This window comes from Xenopus laevis, chromosome 5S, assembly GCF_017654675.1.
Source record: "Xenopus laevis strain J_2021 chromosome 5S, Xenopus_laevis_v10.1, whole genome shotgun sequence".
Taxonomy (NCBI): domain Eukaryota; kingdom Metazoa; phylum Chordata; class Amphibia; order Anura; family Pipidae; genus Xenopus; species Xenopus laevis.
This window is the reverse complement of record NC_054380.1, coordinates 52,829,164-52,850,983: the sequence shown is the minus strand read 5'-3', so window position 1 is coordinate 52,850,983 and position 21,820 is coordinate 52,829,164. Positions and strand designations below refer to the sequence as shown.

Sequence of the window (21,820 nt, the reverse complement as noted above, 5' to 3'; positions counted from 1 at the left end):
AGTCTGCAGATCTGCTTCTGATCCCTTCTTCTCCAAAAAAACGATAAGCACCCTTCTATTTACACAGCTTCACACACACACACACACACACACACACACACACACATTTACACATACACAGCACACACAATGATTTTTTTCATTTTCTGGCTTTTTTTTGTATTTTACAGAGTCACATGCACATATAGACACATTTATACACTTGTTAGAGCTGTACCCACATGTATACACAAACACACACTTATAGGATCATTTTTACTTTTTTTTTTCTTATGGTTTTGTGGATCTTGTGGCATATAATAAGCAGTCTGGGTCAGTGACGGAACTAGGGTGGGGGACGGGGCCCGGCTCCACGGCCCGCCCCCCACCCTTGTCCATGTGGCTGCAGCCTGGCCCAATTGCACCCCCTGCTCCCCCAGTAGTTACGCCACTGGTCTGGGTCTATGTTCACAGAATGCAAATCAGCAGCCGATAAAAATCCTATTTTTATTTGGGGTCCGCACATGCCAGCTGCTTTAGTATATCTATGCATATTGGGCATCAAACTGTTCAGTAGACCCTTGGCGTTAATATTTAGGGTGTTTTACAATTGTATGTATGAAATTAGGTGAGATAAATGCGACCAATTGCAATACTTTTAGACAATTTTCAGAAATGTCATAAAAACCGCTGCCTTTAGCGTTGCTTTGCAGAATGGTAGTTTGGCGAAGAAAGACATAATTACCTATTTTGGATTTGTCAGAATGTGTTACTTTCCAAAAATATATGGTTTTGGGGGGTATTTGTGCTGTTAAGGGGTCTTGTGGCACAATACACAGTGACTGGTCTATTTTCACAAAAGGCGAAAAGACAGCTGAGAAAATTCAAATGCATTAATTATTTTTGGGGTCCACACTGCCAGATGCTTTGGTATATCTTGGCCATCAAAATGTTCAGTAGACAGTTGGCGTCAATATTTAAGGTGTTTTACAATTGTATGTATGAAATTAGGTGAGATAAATGCGAGCAATTGCAATATTTGTAGACAATTTTCAGAAATGTCAAAAACCGCTGCCTTTAGCGTAGCTTTGCAGTATGGTAGTTTGGCAAAGAAAGACATAATTACCTATTTTGGATTTGTCAGAATGTGTACTTTCCAAAAATATATGGTTTTGGGGGGTATTTGTGCTGTTAGGGGGTCTTGTGGCACAATACACAGTGACTGGTCTATTTTCACAGAAGGCGAAAAGACAGCTGAGAAAATTCAAATGCACTAATTATTTTTGGCGTCCGCACTGCCAGATGCTTTGGTATATCTTGGCCATCAAAATGTTCAGTAGACCGTTGGCGTCAATATTTAGGGTGTTTTACAATTGTATGTAAGAAATTGGGTGTGATAAATGCGGCCAATTGCAACGTTTTTAGGCCATTTTCAAAAATGTCAAAAACCGCTGCTTTTAGCGTAGCTTTGCAGTATGGTAGTTTGAAGTAGAAAGACATAGTTACTGATTTTGGATTTGTCACAATGTATACTTTTCAAATATATATGTTTTTGGGGGTATTTGTGCTGTTAGGAGGGTCTTGTGGCATATAATAAGCAGTCTGGGTCTATGTTCACAGATGGCAGATGTTGTAGAAGGTCCCCATAGGCTAACATAGCACTTCGGTAGGTTTAATTTGGCGAAGTATTGAAGTCAAAGTTTTTTTAAAGAGACAGTACTTCGATTATCTAATGGTCGAATATTCAAATGATTTTTACTTCGAATCAAAGTAAATTCGAAGTCGTAGTATCCAATTCAATTGTATGGAAAAAATTGGGTGAGATAAATGAGGCCAATCAGCTTAGCTTTGCAGTTTGATAGCTTGGAGTACAAAGACATAATTACCTATTTTGGCAATAGCCAGAATGTGTACTTTCCAAAAATATATGGTTTTCTGGGGTGAACATTAATTTTTGTACTTTTGCCCCTTGAAAAATGCTGTAAATGTGCTGATTTTCCTGTATTTTGAATTACAAAACGGATTACTCCTATGGGGTCAAAATGTGTACTTTCCAAAAATATATGGTTCTCTAGGGTGAACATACATTTTTGTACTTTTGTCCCTTCAAAAATGCTGTAAATATGTTGATTTTGCAATTACAGAACTGATAACTAGTATGGGGTGTCCTCATTCTGGGGCCCCTGTACGCCACATACTTAGGTGTACCTATGCATATTCAGCATCAAACTTTTCTGCGGACTCCGAGCTTTCAGATTTAGGGAGTTTTATCTTGGAATGTAATGATTTGTGGGAGATAAAATGCTTCAGTTGGAGTTGGAGTATTGAGGAGATTTATGTAAATGTCATAAAAAAGATTTGTGGCTTGGTACTCTGGAGTAGAAAGACATGCATACCCCTTTTAGATTCGTCAGAATGTGTTCTTTTTAAAAATATATGGTTTTCTGGGGTGTACATTTTTGTACTTTTGCCCCTTGAAAAATGCTGTAAATGTGCCGATTTTGCGGTATCTGGAATTACAGAACTGATAACTCGTATGGGGTGTCGTCATTCTGGGGCCCCTATACGGCACATACTTAGGTGTACCTATGCATATTGGGTATCAAACTGTTCAGTGGACCCCCGGCTTTAATTTTAGGGGGTTTTATCTTGGTATGTATTGATATGTTGGAGATACAATGCTGAAGACTGAACACTTTGAGGTCATTTTTCAAAAATGTAACATTTTTAAAAAAACTGCTAATTTTAGGAAAGAATTGCAACTTGGTAGTTTTGACTACAAATATATATTTACCCATTTTGAACTCGTTAGAATCTGTTCTTTCCAATAATGTGTCTTTTTTTTTTTGGTTAAACCTACTGTTAGTATAATGGTTGGCCATGAAATCAGATATATGCAATTTTGTGGAGTGGTACTTTGGAAATATGGTAGTTTGCTGCTTCTAGTTTTTGATCTATAGAAGTGCGAAATCTCCAAAAAACTATATATTTAGTATTGGCACGTTCGGGAGACACAGCACTTTCCAAATCTGCTGTGTTCTCGGCATTAAATAAATTATGTTTTTTTATACACTTAGAAGCCCATATCTTTTTACAGGAGTGGAATCACAACAAATTCTGGTCTGGCAATAAAAGTACCAACTTGGCCAAATTGGCTGGCAGTGAAAAGGTTAAAGGAGAAGGAAAGGTTAAAACTAAGTAAGCTATTTCAAAATAAACACTCACAGTGCTATTGTTCTGAGCTCTCTGTGAAAGAACCACAGCATTTATTTTTACACATGAGCTTCTGTATCAGATTTCTTACTCTCAGCTCAACCTCCTGGCCCCAGACAGCAGCCTGAACAGCTTACACTTCTGCCCCTCCCTTTTCCCTCCTGTAATCTGAGTAATGAGTGGAGCCAGCAGTGAGAGACACACAATGTCGGACTGGGATACCAGGGGCCCATCAGAAAACCCTAGACTGTGGGCCCACTTTTCAAACTATGATTCCTCCTTTCCTCACTCAACCTCTTTATTCTCCTAGTCTTTTATATCTACTTACTATATTCTTGAATTATTAACTTTTTTCCCCATAAAGAAATAGGCAATGACCATGAAATAGGCTAAATGGTTAGAAGCAAAAGGGCCCACTGACACCCAGGCCCACCAGGAGTTATCCTGGTATCCCAGTGGGCCAGTTCGACACTGGAGAGATTCAGTCAGGAAAGATGCAGGAAAGATGCAGTCGGAAGTTACATCGCACAAAACTGAAATGACAGACTCTGAAAATATTCAGTGCAACTATATCAGATTTGTGATTAAGCTAATGCTGAATCAGTGAAACGCTCAATTCTACCCACAATAACGCTAGAATTCAACGCTAGAGTTCTAGGAAAAAAATTCTGGATAGTGGGAAAAAAATATGTCAGTTGCGCATGAAATTGCCAAGCTTAGTGAATGTGCCTTATGATTTATTTTTATTAGATAGTTGCTCATTTCAGGCTTTTCTATTAATTACATGTTAAACCAGTGCAGGGCCAAGTGGGCCGGGCGCCCTAGGCAATGTTATGATAGATAATAAAGTTTATTTTCTTATGTCAGTATCTCTTTAAGAGGGGGAGAGAATCTTCACTAAGTTGGACTTCTGTGGTGCGTATAAATTGATCTGAATACATGAGGGGGATGAGTGGAAGATGGTATTTAACACCAGAGATAGGCACTACAAATACCCAGTCCATTTGACCTATGCAACACCCTGCTGTCTTCTAAGAATTTGTTAATGATATCTTTAGAGATTGTCTAGGACAGTCTAGGATCAGTGATCGTTTACTTAGACATTATCCTTATTTTCTCCAAAGCCTTGGTTAGTCATAGAATCCAGGTAAAAGAAGTACACTCTCTTCTGTGGGAAAATTCCCTTTACTCCAAGTTGGAGAAGTGTGTCTTTGAAGTACCCGAAATTCCCTTTCTTGGCTACATTATCTCTTAGGTGGGATATGAGATGGATCTGGTAAAAGTCTCTGCAATTCAGAAAAGGCCTCTTACCACCTGCACCAAAGCCAAACAAAGATTCATAGACCGTTCATCAAAGGATTCTCCTCCCATATAGCTCCTATTCTGACCCTCATTGACAAAGGAGGGAAACCTAAATTCCTGGCCCCCACAAGCCCTGGAAGCCTTTAAATCTTTAAAAGAGTCCTTTGATTCTGCTCCTGTCCTCAGGCATCCAGATCCCCTTCAACCCTTCTTCATTAAAGTAGACGCTTCCGTAGCCCATGGGGCTGAAGCTATTCTATCCCAAAGATAAACTGTGGATCAGAAATTATATTTTTCTAAAAAAATTCTTCTCTTCAGATAAAAATTAAAAATTATGACATTGGAAACCATGAGTTACTTGCAGTTAAGCTAGCCCTTGAGGATTGGCAACATCTCCTAGAAGAGCACTGCATCCCATCACCACTTCCATGGATCATAAAAATCTAGAATACATTCAGGCTCTCAAGAGGTTGAATCCTCGGCAGGCGTGGCAGTCACTCTTCTTCTTCCAGATTTTGTAATTACATACTGTTCTGGTTACAGGAACCAGAAGGCAGATTCTCTTTCTAGAAGCTTCATTCCTATGGATCACCACAATGAGGACCAGGACACAATTGTTCCTCCTATCAAGATCATTGCTTCCCTGCTTCCACAATTTGCCATCCAGATTCAGTCTGTTCAATTCTGGTCTCCCACTAACACCCCCATTGGCATGGTATATGTTCCACCTGAATTCCACCTTCCCATCCTCCAGCAAACCCACTGTTCCAAGCAGGATAGGCATCCCGATACAAAGAAAACTTTGGATCTGTTAAGTTGCCTCATATGGTGGCCAACTCTACTGCAGGACTTTAAAGACTTTGTGGTGGCTTGTACTATCCCCTTCCCTGTCGGCCCTAGACTCACTTAGCCATGGACTTCATTGTTGAGCTACCACCTTTCAAGGATAACAGTTATTTGGGAAGTTATCAACAGTTTTAGCAAGATGGCACATTTCATCCCTCTGCGGTGGAACTCTCCCAACTTTTTATCCAGTACATCTTACATCTGCATGGATTTCCAGGGGATATAGTTTCAAACAGAGGTTCTCAGTTTGTGTCCAAGTTCTGGCACTCCCTATGTAAAACTCTAAATATTGCTCTCCAATTTTCCACTGCTTACCACCCTCAATCCATTGGGGCAGCTTAACATGTAAAACAAGAGCTGTAACAATTCTTGATAAGTTATGTATCCCTTTGTAAGGATATTGGTCCAATTTGCTTCCCTTGGTGGAATCCACTCACAATAATGCTGCTCATGCATCCACTGGCAAATCACCCTTTCCACATCCCCAAGCCTTCCTTCAAGACTCTTTTGTCGGACGTCCAAGCTGCTAGTGATCATGTGGCCCACTTGTCTACTATTTGGTCCTCCACTAAAATAGATTTGGAAAAGAGTTCCTTGTCTCATAAGGATTATGCTGATAAAAGACGTAAATCCTCTCCCCAGTACACTGTAGGGGATAAGCAGGGCCATTGTAAGCCCTTGGGCAAAGAGCCAAATGACGGCCCACACAACCCAGGCATGTGCAGCGTGTCAAATTTTTAAAGTCCATGCCTACTTTTTGGCCACAACCCCAAAATCCCCCATTTTACCTAAACACAACCCAGATGTAAATTCCAACGTAAACCCTAGACATACCAGTATAGCTACTACAGAAAATTGATACTCATAGCTTATTACCCCGATTTGTACCAGTATAATCACTTTAAAAATTACCAATGAGCAGATGTATCAGTAAGATCATTGAAAAATGTCCAATAAGCACTCCATTAACATCAAACATGTCAGTAAGACCACTTTGGGAAACACTCCTGCTATTAAACCATTCCCCATGTTACAGATACACTATCAGTGAATATATAAAATATAAATATATAAATGAACAGAGTGGCAATTTCATGTATTCCTCCAGATTTCATAGCAAGATGGCAATTCCTTGTATAAATACCCCAGAACTCACAGCAGGATGGCACAGAAATGAATATATAAATACCCCAGAAGGCATTGCAGGATGGCACAGAGATTATTTCATGCATAAATACCCCCAGAAGGCATAGCAGGATGTCACAGAGATTATTTCATATATAGATACCCCCACAAGGCATATCAGGATGGCACAAAGATTACTTCATGTATAAATACCCCAGAATTTAGGGGGGCTAGTTGTGAAAATGGGCCAGACCAGAGGGACCACAGGGTGGCAAACCAAAACATTTTGTTATAAATATTTATGCAGTCACTGGCAGTGGGCCCCAAAATGAGTGGGCACTGTAAATCATATTACAATAAGTCAGCTTGTTTTGCTTTGGCAATCAGCATTTTTAACAGGGGACCTTGCCTTCATACTAAAGCAGAGGGATAAAAAGAGAGAGAGAGAAGTCAGAAAGTGTCAGAAAGCAACAGACATAGAGACTGGCTCAGCTGGCTGGGACCTGGGGTAAGTGTGTGCAGAACAGTTGTGGAAGGTCACTCACTGTGTGCGACAGACTTCGGTCAGGTAGCAGATCTGGATGGCTCTTGGCTCATGGTGGGTATGTGCAGGACCAGGCCAGCAAGCAAATTTATGTCTCTATGAAAATCTGTAGTCAAATTAGGGGATACGTCTAGCCTAGTATGTAACATGTCGCCTGGACATAAGAGAATTTGTGGAAGAGTAGATCTTTTGACTACTGTTGAATACTGTGCCACAGAAGGTAATTTATTTTTCATAGGGAATATGACACTATTTGATAGGGGGACTGAAGCACTGAAGGAGGCACAATTTTACACACAATTTTACACACAATTTTACCATTGGAGAATAGCAGACACTATTCTACTGAGGCACTGGGTGAAAAGAGTTGCACTAACCTACCCCAAGTTTCGACCCTGAGCCAATGTAAAGGACAATTTGATGCTGTTGTGTGAGGCAGGGTAAAGCTTTTGAACACAGAGAAAACATTTGAAAACAAAGAGAAATGATAACTGTGGTGTTTATGCAAATGGGCTGTAGGTGTCACCGTGTACATGAATTGTGCTGTGCATGCACAATACTTTTTATACAGCTTGGGGTGTTAGAGTGAAGCTACTGTTGATGTGTAATGGCTGCATGAACCTGCTAATAAAGCACTGTTATACTCTACTCATCCTCGGCTACCAAAACACAACAATAACAGAAGAGGTTATATTTAACAGGCGAGAAGGAGAAGGGGATGAGATGTATTGGTAATGTGGAGAGAAGAAGAAAAGAACTAAAATATACAAAGAGAGCTAAGAAGGAAAGGGAACAACATTGGAAACAGATAGAAAGGTTAGGGGATAAGAGAAAAGAAAAGGCAATGAGTAGGAATTAAAAAAAAGGGAAGAGAAGTAAGTGAAGAAAGGAAAGTTGCATACATGACACAGGAAGGAGGAGAATAGAAAAGCAATTAAAGTCAACTAAGGAGAAGAAAATGGGAGAGTAGAGCTGGTTTAAGCATGTTAAGAGAAGGGCTAAAAAAAGATGAATATAAGTGAAAAAATAAAGAGAGAAAATATATGCGAGATAGTGGGGAAGAAAACACAAGAACCTCTATAACTAAGACAGTGAAAGACAGGTTTAGTAACCCATAGCAACTAATCAGTTTCTATATTTACTACAACTAGTACAAACTTTGTACATGTTATGACACAAGTTAATACTGTGGAAGGTGATTTAACCTAGTTTATGTTTCTTGTATTTTTTTAAAAAAAAAAAAGGGGGAAAAAAATCAATGAATGCAAGAAAATATAAGCAAGATTAATGGTGGCCATACACGGGCAGATAAAGCTGCCGATATCGGTCGTTTGGACCGATTTGACAGCTTATCTGCCCGTGTATGGGGGCTTCCGACGGGTCTTCCCGATCGATATCTGGCCACGATATCGATCGGGAAGGTTGGATTTTTACCCGACCGACCCGTCTGAGCCGATTGGCGCATCGTAATTCGATCGTTCGAATTACCCCCGATATAGCCATGCAGTTTAGTGGCATATCGGGGAAAGATCCGCTCGTTTGGCGATGTCGCCAAACAAGCGGATCTTGGAGTCTATGGCCACCCATTTTGCATTTTCTTATAAGGATAACCACAACCCCCCATATCAATGAGTAATAAGAATGTCTCTGTACTAATTATAACTAAATATATTAAAAATGAAAAATATATAATTATAATAAATGCTCACATCTCAATGAAATGTACTTAAAAATCAGATGAACTGATGTATACTAATCAACTATTTGCTATATGCTTTTTGCATACATATCTGCAATTAAAGTGGTTATTTGACCAAACTATGCTCCATTAAAGTTAATGGATCATATGTCATTTTACTTTTAAAGGAAGCAGCAAAACTGATATGATAAATATAAATAAACACAAATAACAACTTAATCAATATTCTGTTTTGAATAACCTTTGCTGATGTGTTTTAATAATTTGATTCAGTAAATTGTGTTGGGATAAAATTTGTTTTCAGTTGGAAAAACATTTCCATTACCCTTGGCTTTCAATATTTTTATTGAAATTATATCTTAGAAACAGTTAGAACTGCAATTGAAAATGCCTGACTAATCAGGTGGAAAATGCTGCATTTAACAATTTCACAAATGAGGAGACAGTGAAAAATTAATTGTCATTTCATTCTAAACATGCAAAAAATAGAGTTGAGCACTACTAAAACCTGAAATCCAGCAGAGAGCTAAATGTGTCAGCAGATTTTCCGCCTGAATGCCCGCAGTCTGCATATCTTATGGTATCTTGTACCTTTAGGAATCGATTTAACTTGACCCAATGATTTCATGAAAAACCACTGCATCTTATCTTATTCTGACTATATCACATCATTAATCTATTTATCTCAAATTGTTACCATGTCATTTCAGCTTATTTAGTTTTGGGGCAGATTCAGGGAGATTTAGTCGACTGGCGACTAATCGCCTCTTCTGCAGGGCAACAATCTCCCCGAACTGCCTTCCATCTGCTTGAATGAAGAATCGCATGCGCTAATACACTTGCGGCGCTTCGTTTTCCTAAGTCGCCCGAAAATTTTTATTTTTTGTAAGGCCACAAATGGATTGTTATTGCAATTTTTATTACTCATCTTTCTATTCAGACCTCTCCTATTGATATTCCTGTCTCTTATTAAAATCAGTGAATGGTTGCTAGGCTAATGTGGACCCTAGCAATGAGATGGCTGAAACTGCAAACTGGAGAGCTGCTGAATAAAAAGCTAAATAAGCACAAATAATCAAAAATGAAAACCAATGGCAAATCATATTAGAATAACACTTTCTACATCATACTAAATGTTAATTTAAAGGTGAACCACCCTTTTAATTATAATTGCAGTTATAGATTTCAACAGGCTACAAGTTCTAGACTGAAATCTAAAATCTCATTGATTGCTAGGCACAAGTGAAGTTTGCACTGTATAAAGCTTAAATGCTTGTGCTTTCTACATGGTCATTTAAAGGCCTTATAGCTCTACCAATTGTGAAGTTTGCACTGTATAAAGCCTAAATGATTGTGCTTTCTACATGGTGATTTAAAGGCCTTAAAACTCTACCAATTGTGCCCCATTAAAAGTGAATGGTAAATTTAGTGATTGATCATAATTGTCCTGCTTTGACTGAACTGTACTGTTTGAAAATGCAAGGGCACACATTTTTGACTGGTATGTATCTGCCACTAAGCAGTACAAAGCGAGTCTATGGTGTTTCCCATTCACTTTCAATGGAGGATATGTGTTGCTTTTTGTCTCCCACACCTAAAGCTAAACCACTAGGGTGACAAAATGCTTCAAATCTACCCCTGTGCCATTATGCTTAAGGCACCTAATTGCAATCACATTCATTTCAGCTTAACACAATCATAATGAATATAACTCCTGTGCAGCTAATTACAGCAAGGCAGCTGGAAACTGCCCTCCCAAATTCTAGTATTTAGCTTGTTCTCCATTCTTTTCCAGTCGCAGTTGCTATGGCTTCGCTCTCCAAACCCCAATTACAGTACAATATTTCCATTCCAAACAATGATTTAATAAAGGTAAGTTAGTGGGTTAATTTTACTGGAAGCATATATTACTTAGCCTGAATAGTGGGTGTAACAGAAGAAACAGACTCACCAGTGCCTGGGGTTCAAAATTTACAGAGAGGCTTATGTGTGAATATCCAAGCACAACGTAAACCTTTTCATGCAAACCTTTTTTATTTTGGGCAGCTGCACGGTCAACACTGTCACATCATCCAGGGGAAATGACCTGCAAATAAATATGGGTTATAAAATACAGATGAACAATTTAGTTGGCTTTCAGACAGTAACATCTGCACAATGCACATAGAATGACCTAGATATCAGCTGCCAGCCTGACACATTGCCGAAAAATCCACTGAGCAACTAGGGGCCTTCCAGCTGCCTGCTATTCAACTAAATTCTCACTGAATTGTGGTTGTGGATCGACAAAAACTAGAAGGCATCGGACGATAGATCACTGATAACGTCCTGCCTTCGTAATCATCCTGCCGAAATGTCAAAATGAAGCAGCAAACTCCATATTACCCCTTTTTACTTGATTTCTTTTCTCTGAATCATCATCCATTCACACTGACACGAAGCTCCTAACCCAGGGAAGTCTTCGTCCGCTTGTGCTTCTCCTCCCAGCTCCTCCCTTTTGCTTCCCAGTACCACAGATACGGTTGGACTTCATACAAAACGGGACGCTCGAATATAATAAATCAAATGCCCGCCCACCCGCAGCGCCAGCAAATATTGGTCTCATGAACCCCAACTCACAAAGCGAAGGCTGTGGAAGAGCAATCTGACATCCTCCTTGAGACAAGTCAGTGCATCTGGTCGCACAAAAGAAGACTATGCCCGAAAGCAAGGCAAGAAATGCCCAGAGCGACTCCCTACTCCAGCTCCCAGGCTTGAATACACCTGTAATTGATTCACTATGGAAAAGCGCCGTCCCTTGCTGAAACCGCCCCCTCAAATAAACCAGCAGCAGCAGAGCCTGGCAGTGCACTGGGGAAGACCTTCCGAAAAATCACACACATGCGCTCCTACACCCGTATTGCGTTATAAGGGATTCCCACAAGAACATGGACCAGAGCTGCTATTTATATGGATGCCTGACAACATTCGAGTCTTGCTTTCCTTCTTGAGTACCAAAGGACATTGTGTTCAGCGAGTCAATTACAGGCTCGACAACCTGCTTGCTGTGCCTGCACTTCCTGACGTCACCATAGGATCCTCCGATGCTTCCCAGCTCTTCTACTGACGTCACACCCCAGGATCAGCGAGTAGCGTGCAGTGATACACATAGCTACACATGATTAGCCGGTGATGAAAGGATGTGTGTGGAATTACGTCAACTGCAGGCATATATTCTAATGAAGACATTGTGGCAACCAGTGTCGGACTGGTACACCAGGGGCCGTCCAAAATCCTTAGGCCAGGGCCCACCATAAAACCTTATACCAGGGGCCCACTCTCAGTACTAATATTCTTCCTCTCCTCAATCAACCTCTATTCTCATAGTTTCTTTTCTTTACATACTATAATCTATTTAGCCGCCTCTTTGTTCTCATATAATAGGGAATGGCCATGAAATAGGCCAAAAGTTTAGCAGCACGAGGGGCCATGGACACTTTGGCCCACCGGGAATTTTCCTGGTATCCCTGTGGCCAGTCCGACACTGGTGGCAACAAGCAGTTCTTAATTTTTAGACCCGACAATCTGAAAGCCAGTTTTTAATGGCATTAACTGCACAGCTGCTCCGTGCTTCATAGCTATGACTCTGGTACCAATTAAAGCTATGACCATAGTTCTGAAGAACCACGCTAATTCTACTCTAACATATACAGGGTGGGTTGCTAACTAACATATACAGAGTTGTGTGCCACCTGACCAAGGGGATAACGTTTTTACTAAAACAAATGTTTAGTGCTCACTGCTATCGATTTTCTAAAATCTTTGTTGCAGTGAATTGCCACATTAATTTATTACCACTAGTAAACAAAGACAAGGCACTTTTTAAAGAAATAATTGCAGAAGCGTTTGGATCACACAAACACAGCCTGCTAAATGCAAAACCAAGGAACCACTGCCATGGCTTTAATCTACAATAGTTTCACAGGCTGTGAAGGTACACTTGGGTCTGGTGCAACCCCAGAATGGCTATATGGATATTACTTGGTTTGAACGTACATTTACACTTGGAAAACTATAGCAGGGCAGGGTAGAACACTTCTGGCAAATTTTAGCAATGTGCAGTCTGGACCACATATAATTATGAAAGAAACAGCACCTTGTCAAAGATTAAAAAGCCTTTGTTAATCCATGGCTTTGAGCAAAGTCACAGCATTGATTCAAGCCCTTCTTTGACTCGTTTTCAAGCCCCTTTTTCAAGTCTGGACCACATAAAAATCACTGAATTTTAAAAGGATTCTACATGGAACCAGAAGTATTCCTGTGCATATGCCGCAAGGCCGATTTATATATGAATTTGTGCAAGATGACAATTTTAAACATTGTAAAGACACATTAAACACTGTAAAGACACTTTTCATTGCTAACTTATTTCCTTGCCCAATAAGGTGATTTTATTAAAAAAAATATAAATATATATATATATATATATATATATATATATATATATATATATATATATATATATATATATATAGTAGTTTTTTTTAAATGTACTTGATTATATGTGGGGTCTGCTAGACAAACAGGTTCCATGCAACAATATTTTCAAGATCAACTATAGTGTTGAAGATGGCTTCTGTAAACAGCTGCACAGTGATATTCCTCAACTAGCAACCAGCATGAGAGAGAGGCTTGAACAGCATGTGACAGGCAGCAGCATACTGACAAGAGGATAAAATAATTGCTGGGAGAAGAAAAAAGTAAAGATAAACTGTTAAAAAAGCCTGGTCTCCATCCTGGCAGAGTAATATCAAATGGTGAGCTAGGGAGTCTAACGAAGCCTAATGGTGAGTCTAACGAAGCCTAATGAGAAACTGAAGCAATGTTCCCCTGCAGAGCTTGGTAATGAGGGGTGGCTTGTGCCTCTACACTAGACCAGATGTCACTGTTGTGAATGCAAGTTAAACCTTGGGCAGTTTCTCTAAATGTTACAAGATACTGTTAGAAGTATAAGATAACTCCCCAATTACATACATCCGTTTTTTTTTTTAGGTAAGACCGGAAAGTAAAGTAGGTCACAGAGGGCTTATTGGAAATCAGGGACATAGCCGAAAATATATTGACTTTCTAATCTGGAATATAAGAATATGGAATATATGAACAGACTGTTCCACAGTTCACCAGCAAGGAATCATTGAGTTCTTCTTGTTGTTGTTTACATGTCATAAAATCTAGCAATGTTTTATTAATATCACCCATCCAGAGTGGTAACGGGGTCTTTATAAGGACCATGCTAGATAATTTGCCCAAATAAGTGTGTATATTAGACATTTTAATATTCTTACCTTCCCCTGCTCCTGCACCAGTGTTCTGTACAATAGCAACACCCTCTTGTACTCCACCTGACTCTAGAGTAGGCAAAAATACATGGAATTACAACAATGGAACAACAGGAGTCAAGCACTGAATAATGCAAGAGTGATAAACCCACAAATATCTTTTGTCAGCATCTATGGCTGTGAAAATGGTGTAAGCACCCTTGTATCATTAAGTGTTTGCTCCTACATCGCAACATAGTTGTAACAAACGTTTACACTGGTGGTCTAGTGGCTTGTCCTGTGGCATGCGGGGGCGCCTGCCGTGCCTTCGGCGGGGACGCCCGCCACATGCGTCCGGTTCCCTATGGCGCACGCGGCCACGCACTCCAAGGTTTAGGTGCCGGATGGTGCACCGAATGGTGCGAAATTCAAACTATTTAAAGGGATCTCAGTAGTTGTAACATGGCCCATTCTTAGGTTCAATTGAGGTTGTTTCTGGTGCTACTTCTAAGTGATTCTGTTGATCTTCTGGTTATTACTACTATTCTGAACTCTGTATCCTGACCCTTGCCTGGCTGTTTATCCTGAACTCTCCTAGCTGACCCTTATCTGTCTGACTATTCTACGCTCTCCAATCCTGATTGCGACCTGTCTGACTATTCTACCTCCTCTTGTGCTGGCCCAGCCTGCCTGTTCCATGCTGTGTTGTCTTCTTAGTGGTGTTCTTCCTTCCAGTATCCTTGGTGAGATGATCGTGCCCCTTTGCTCGATCAGAACCTGTAACTTTGCCCCTCTCTCAATAAGACCTGGCGGCATCCATCCATTAGCCGAGGGCTCCTCCCAAGGTGAAAGGCGCCTGTTAAAGGCAGAAGCAAGAGCCGAGACCAGGGAGCCTTGCACTGGTTCTGGATTTAGGGTGCTGTTCATGACAATAGTAAGTTAGGTTGAAAAATAAGATATAAAGTATGTCCATCAAGTTAAACTTTTAAAATCTATATATAACCTGCCTAACTGCAAGTTGATCCAGAGGAAGACAAAAAAACACAATTTGAAGCCTCTCCAAATTGTTTTACAGAGGTGTAAAAGTTCCTTCCTGACTCCAAGATTGGACAAGTCCTTGGATCAACATGTATTATGAGCTATCTTCCATAACCGTGTCTTCCAGCACTTGCTATGAAGCCATCATAACTCCTGTGGTTCTATTGTTATGCTTCAAATTATGTTATCCCTCACACCTAGAGAGATAATGCAATCCTATATAATAAAGTTGAAGTGTCTCAGCGTCCAGTCCCTGTGTCCGTGGGATTGCGCTACTGCGCATATGCCCCACGGACCGTCTCTGGCGAATGTTTGACTACATATGTTCTAGCGCCCGTTAATTTAACGGGCTTAATGTCTAGTACTTTAATAATTCTGGAGAACACATGGGAACTTCATATCAACAAATCTTTATGGAAAGCCTGACTGCAATGCTCCAAACGAACCAGTCTTCCCATTAAGTATATCTACCTCATTGAGGGAAATTATTACTCTGTACACTATTTGTGTAAAGTAATTTATAGATATATTTTAATCCCAAAATTATTTGTATTCATTTATAATGAGCTTTATCCATCCATCCATTCAAAACAGGTAACAGAGCAGAAGTGATATGTAACTACATAGTAACATAGTAAGTAAGGTTGAGAAAAGACACACATCCATCAGGTTCAACCTTTTTTTTTTTTTTTTTTTTTATACTTGCCTAACTGCCAGTTGATCCAGAGGAAGGCAAAAAAAACCATCTGAAGCCTCACCAATTTGCCTCAGAGGGGGAAAAAATTCCTTCCTGCCTCCAAAATGGCAATCGGACTAGTCCATGGATCAACTTGTACTATGAGCTATCTCCCATAACCCTGTATTCCCTCACTTGCTAAAAAGCTATCCAACCCCTTCTTAAAGCTATCTAATGTATCAGCCCGCACAACTGATTCAGGGAGAGAATTCCACATCTTCACAACTCTCACTGTAAAAAAACCCTTCCGAATATTTAGGCAGAACCTCTTTTCTTCTAATCGGAATGGGTGACCTCGTGTCAGCTGGAAAGACTTACTGGTAAATAAAGCATTAGAGAGATTATTATATGATCCCCTTATATATTTATACATAGTTATCATATCACCCCTTAAGCGCCTCTTCTCCAGCGTGAACATCTCCAATTTGGCCAGTCTTTCCTCATAGCTAAGTTTTTTAGACATTTTACCAGCTTAGTTGCCCTTCTCTGTACCCTCTCTAATACAATAATGTCCTGTTTGAGTGATGGAGACCAAAACTGAACGGCATATTCTAGATGGGGCCTTACAAGTGCTCTATACAGTGGAAGAATGACCCCCTCCTCCCGTGACTCTATGCCCCTTTTAATACAGCTCAAGACCTTATTTGCCCTTGATGCTGCTGACTGGCATTGCTTGCTACAGCCAAGTTTATCATCTACAAGGACTCCAAGGTCCTTTTCCATAATGGATTTGTCTAGTGCAGTCCCATTTAGGGTATAAGTGGCTTGGATATTTTTACATCCCAGGTGCATGACTTTACATTTATCAACATTGAATCTCATTTGCCACTTAGCTGCCCAGATTGCCAATTTGTCAAGATCGTGTTGCAAGGATGCCACATCCTGGATGGAATTAATTCGGCTGGATAGTTTTTTGTCATCTGCAAACACTGATACATTACTTACAAAACCTCCTCTAAGTCATTCATGAACAAGTTCACCTCCATCGCAATTAACTCTTCATTTCCTTTCTTTGCCTTCCGGATTGCTGATTTACAACATTTATTACAGTGTTTATATTCATTAAATGCAGCTTCTGTCCCAACAGATTTGTAGTTTTTAAATGCCTTTCTGTTCTTTCCTATTAACTTCTTTACTTCTGTATTAAGCCACATAGGATGATTCTTAGAGCTTCTACATTTACTCCTTAAGGGAATAAATTGAGAACAGTAATGATTTAATATAATTTTAAATGACAACCATTTCTGTTCTGTGTTTTTAGCTGAAAACTTAATGCCCCAATCAATGCTCTGTAGGGCAGCCCTCAAGGCACTAAAATTAGCTTTTGCAAAATTCATGGTTTTTGTTGCCCCAGTATATATTTGATTTTTGCACCAGACATTAAATGATATAAATTTATATGGTCACTATTACCCAGGGGTTCAATGACTTGCACATTTGCTATAAGTTCTGGGTCATTTGAGATCACTAAATCCAGAATAACATTTTTTCTGGTAGGAGCCTCAACAACCTGTGCCACAAAATTGTCATGCAACAAGTTTATAAATTTGTTCCCATTAACTGATCTGGCAGTACTCTAGGCATTGTGTTGCCAATAATCCCATCAATATGTCTAGGGCTACCAATACAGTAAAATGTCAAACAATGCTGAGTTTGAGGTAGCCGTTGGACATCTGTGGTCAGAGTTCTCAATTATAAATAGAATCTTAGCCATAAACCATGACAGAACTGCTGCATTAATTAAATAATATTTTTCTCTGCAAGCAAGCACTCAGTAATTAAACCTTTGTGAAAATGTTGCTGTATTTTTGCATTGTTTTTTCATCCCAGATTGAAATCTGTTTTGAATACATGAGTTAGTAAAGTTTTTAGCCTGCAGCTTCTATCAGACAAAGAGTTTTTTTCCAGTCGGGTACCTTCTCAAGATGACATCTAATATTTTTGCACTCCGCTGGTGCGTTCTCCATCAGATGGTGAAGCGAATACTATTGGTGTTGGCCTTTGGTCTCTTTTGGTGATGTGTACTTTGCACAATTCAATTGAAAAATCTAGATGGCAGGGAAGCCAGCACTTTAATTTGGAGGCATAGATATGTAGTAGCTTCTGGAACGCACCTGGAACTTTAGCCTTTTCAAGCATACTAGGACCACTGGTTTTTATGTGTATGTGGGTTTTCAGTTCCACATTCATTGGCCTTTGTAGTGGTTGGGAATTTTAAATATGCTCCCTTCAGGGAAGAAAGATAGCCTTTTTTCTTTTACTACTTTGTTTACACATGCTTTTTTTTAGCTGTCTTTCTAGAGTGGTTTCAGGGGCTAGATCCTGCTGCCTCAGCTGCCTCAAATAAAAAAGTAAATTGGCCCTAAAGCTAGGTAGGTCCCTTTTATTTTAGTTCTCTTGCATACTTGACAGTTTGTTTAAAAAGAAATGAGCTAAAAGGAAAGAGACTCCTGTATGGCAGGGTTGCCTGTCAATACAAACTGCCTTTATTTTGTACCTGTTTGCTGCTGGCTGAAATAAAAGCCATTTTTCTTTAAGAGACTTTTGCTGTCCTGATGCTTACTTTGTGGGAACCTGTCATAGATTGATTAATTGATTAATTTTTTATCTAGTAAATTGTGACCATTCAGAATCAGCACCTGGATTATTGAGAGGCCTGATTGAAACACCAGAAACAGGAACATTACGCTTTAAACTTCAGTTTTGGAAAAACTTTTGTGGCTACTTCGATCATCGAATTGGCTACTTCGACCTTCGACTACGACTTCGAATCGAACGATTTGAACTAAAAATCATTAGACTATTCGACCATTCAATAGTCGCAGTACTGTCTTTAAAAAAAACTTCGACCACCTACTTCACCACCTAAAACCTACCGAACATTAATGTTAGCCTATGGGGAAGGTCCCCATAGACTTTCTAGCCAATTTGTGATCGAAGGAAAATCGTTTGATCGATGGATTAAAATCCTTCTTTTTCCTTCGTTCATCAATCGTACTAAATGCGGTAAATCCTTTGACTTCGATATTCAAAGCCGAGGGATTTTACTTCTACGGTCGAATATCGAGGGTTAATTAACCCTCGATATTCGACCCTAAGTAAATGTGCCCCTGTATTTCTGATGAAATATCTGAAAACAACAGAACTGAAAAAAGTGTTTGGAAGGTGAAAACCCCCTTTAACCCTTTCCCTGCCAGCCGTTTTGTCCTAGATGCGAACATCTACTGCCAAGCAGTTTTTAGATATTTTGCACTCTTTCACTTTAAGGGCCTTTCTTGGGGCGGTCTTTTAGTTTACCCAGGAAAACAATATATTGTTTTTTTCAGGACAACCTGAACTTTCAAAATATGCAAGAATTTTGGTGTAATTCTACTTCTGTAAAAAAATATAGGCTTCTAAGTGTCCAATAAAATGAAAAAATTCATGTTTCACAAAGAACAATCACATATATCAGAAACATCATTTATTTTATGTACGAGAACACAGCCAATTTGGAAAGGTCTATGTCTCCTGAAAGCGGCAATACCAAAAATATATATAGTTTTATGGAGATTTCTCACTTGTATAGATCAAAATCTAGAAGCAGTACACTACCAAATTTCCAAAGCACCGCTCCCCAAACGGCATACTTCTGATTTCAAGGCCAAACATTCCACTAACAGTAGGTTTACCCTAGAAAACTACCCATTATTAGAAAGAACAGATTCTGGTGAATCAAAAATGGGTAAATATATCGTTGTACTCCAAACTATATAGGGGCCCTAAAATGTAGACACCTCATTTGAGCTATCGGTTCTGTAATTCCAGATACTGCAAAATCAACACATTTGCATCGTTTTGGGGGGGTGTAAAAGTAGAAAAAAGTAAGTTCACCCCAGAAAACCATATATTTTCGGAAATTACACATTCCCACGAATCTAAATTGGGTATGCATGTCTTTGTACTCCAAAGTACCAAGCCGCAAACCATTCCTAAATTTGGTGATTTTGGCGAAATTTACAAAAATCACCTCAAAATTTCTAGCCTGCAGCATTGTATTACCCACATACTTTTAGGTATCAAGAGAAATCACCCCAAATATGAAAGCCTAGGGTCCTCTGAACAGGTTGATGCCCAATATGTATAGGAGTACCCAAGCACGTGGCATACAGGGCCCCCAAAAGGAAGACCCCCATATGGTCTGTCATTTCAGATACTGCAAAATCAACACATTTACATAGTTTTGGGGGGGTGTAAAAGTAGAAAAAAGTAAGTTCACCCCAGAAAACCATATATTTTCGGAAAGTACACATTCCCATGAATATAAATTGGGTATGCATGTCTTTGTACTCCAAAGTACCAAGCCGCAAACCATTCCTAAATTTGGTGATTTTGGCAACATTTCCAAAAATCACCTCAAAATTTCTACCCTGCAGCATTGTATTACTCACATACTTTTAGGTATCAAGAGAAATCACCCCAAATATGAAAGCCTAGGGTCCTCTGAACAGTTTGATGCCCAATATGTATAGGTGTACCCAAGCACATGGCATACAGGGGCCCCAAAAGGAAGACCCCCATATGGTCTGGCATTTCAGATACTGCAAAATCAACACATTTACATCATTTTGGGGGGGTCAAAAGTAGAAAAAAGTAAGTTCACCCCAGAAAACCATATATTTTCGGAAAGTACACATTCCCATGAATATAAATTGGGTATGCATGTCTTTGTACTCCAAAGTACCAAGCCGCAAACCATTCCTAAATTTGGTGATTTTGGCAACATTTCCAAAAATCACCTCAAAATTTCTACCCTGCAGCATTGTATTACCCACATACTTTTATGAATCAAGAGAAATCACCCCAAATATGAAAGCCTAGGGTCCTCTGAACAGTTTGATGCCCAATATGTATAGGTGCACCCAAGCATGTGGCATACAGGGGACCCAAAAGGAAGACTCCCATATGGTCTGTCATTTCAGGTACAGCAAAATCAACACATTTACATTGTTTTGGGGGGGTCAAAAGCAGAAAAAAGTAAGTTCACCCCAGAAAACCATATATTTTCGGAAAGTACACATCCCCACGAATCTAAATTGGGTATGCATGTCTTTGTACTCCAAAGTACCAAGCCGCAAACCATTCCTAAATTTGGTGATTTTGGCAACATTTCCAAAAATCACCTCAAAATTTCTACCCTGCAGCATTGTATTACCCACATACTTTTATGAATCAAGAGAAATCACCCCAAATATGAAAGCCTAGGGTCCTCTGAACAGTTTGATGCCCAATATGTATAGGTGTACTCAAGCATGTGGCATACAGGGGCCCTAAAAGGAAGACTCCCATATGGTCTGTCATTTCAGGTACAGCAAAATCAACATATTTACATTGTTTTGGGGGGGTCAAAAGTAGAAAAAAGTAAGTTCACCCCAGAAAACCATATATTTTCGGAAAGTACACATTCCCACGAATCTAAATTGGGTATGCATGTCTTTGTACTCCAAAGTACCAAGCCGCAAACCATTCCTAAATTTGGTGATTTTGGCAACATTTCCAAAAATCACCTCAAAATTTCTACCCTGCAGCATCGTATTACCCACATACTTTTAGGTATCAAGAGAAATCACCCCAAATATGAAAGCCTAGGGTCCTCTGAACAGTTTGATGCCCAATATGTATAGGTGTACCCAAGCATGTGGCATACAGGGGCCCCAAAAGGAAGACTCCCATATGGTCTGTCATTTCAGATACTGCAAAATCAACACATTTACATCATTTTGGGGGGGTCAAAAGTAGAAAAAAGTAAGTTCACCCCAGAAAACCATATATTTTCGGAAAGTACACATTCCTATGAATCTAAATTGGGTATGCCTGTCTTTGTACTCCAAAGTACCAAGCCGCAAACTATTGCTAAATTTGGTGATTTTGGCGACATTTCCAAAAATCACCTCAAAATTTCTACCCTGCAGCATCGTATTACCCACATACTTTTAGGTATCAAGAGAAATCACCCCAAATATGAAAGCCTAGGGTCCTCTGAACAGTTTGATGCCCAATAT

The 21,820-nt window shown here is 39.6% G+C and overlaps 1 protein-coding gene across 1 annotated transcript in view; it reads right to left on the bottom strand.

The window, feature by feature from the left end:
* The window catches only part of gng4.S (guanine nucleotide binding protein (G protein), gamma 4 S homeolog), a gene marked incomplete at its 5' end in the record, with an annotated part of 39,026 nt that extends 27,504 nt beyond the window's left edge, over positions 1-11,522 (bottom strand). The window contains 2 exon segments of the mRNA NM_001093293.1: positions 10,660-10,794; positions 11,094-11,522.
* Between the last annotated feature and the right edge of the window lie 10,298 nt (positions 11,523-21,820).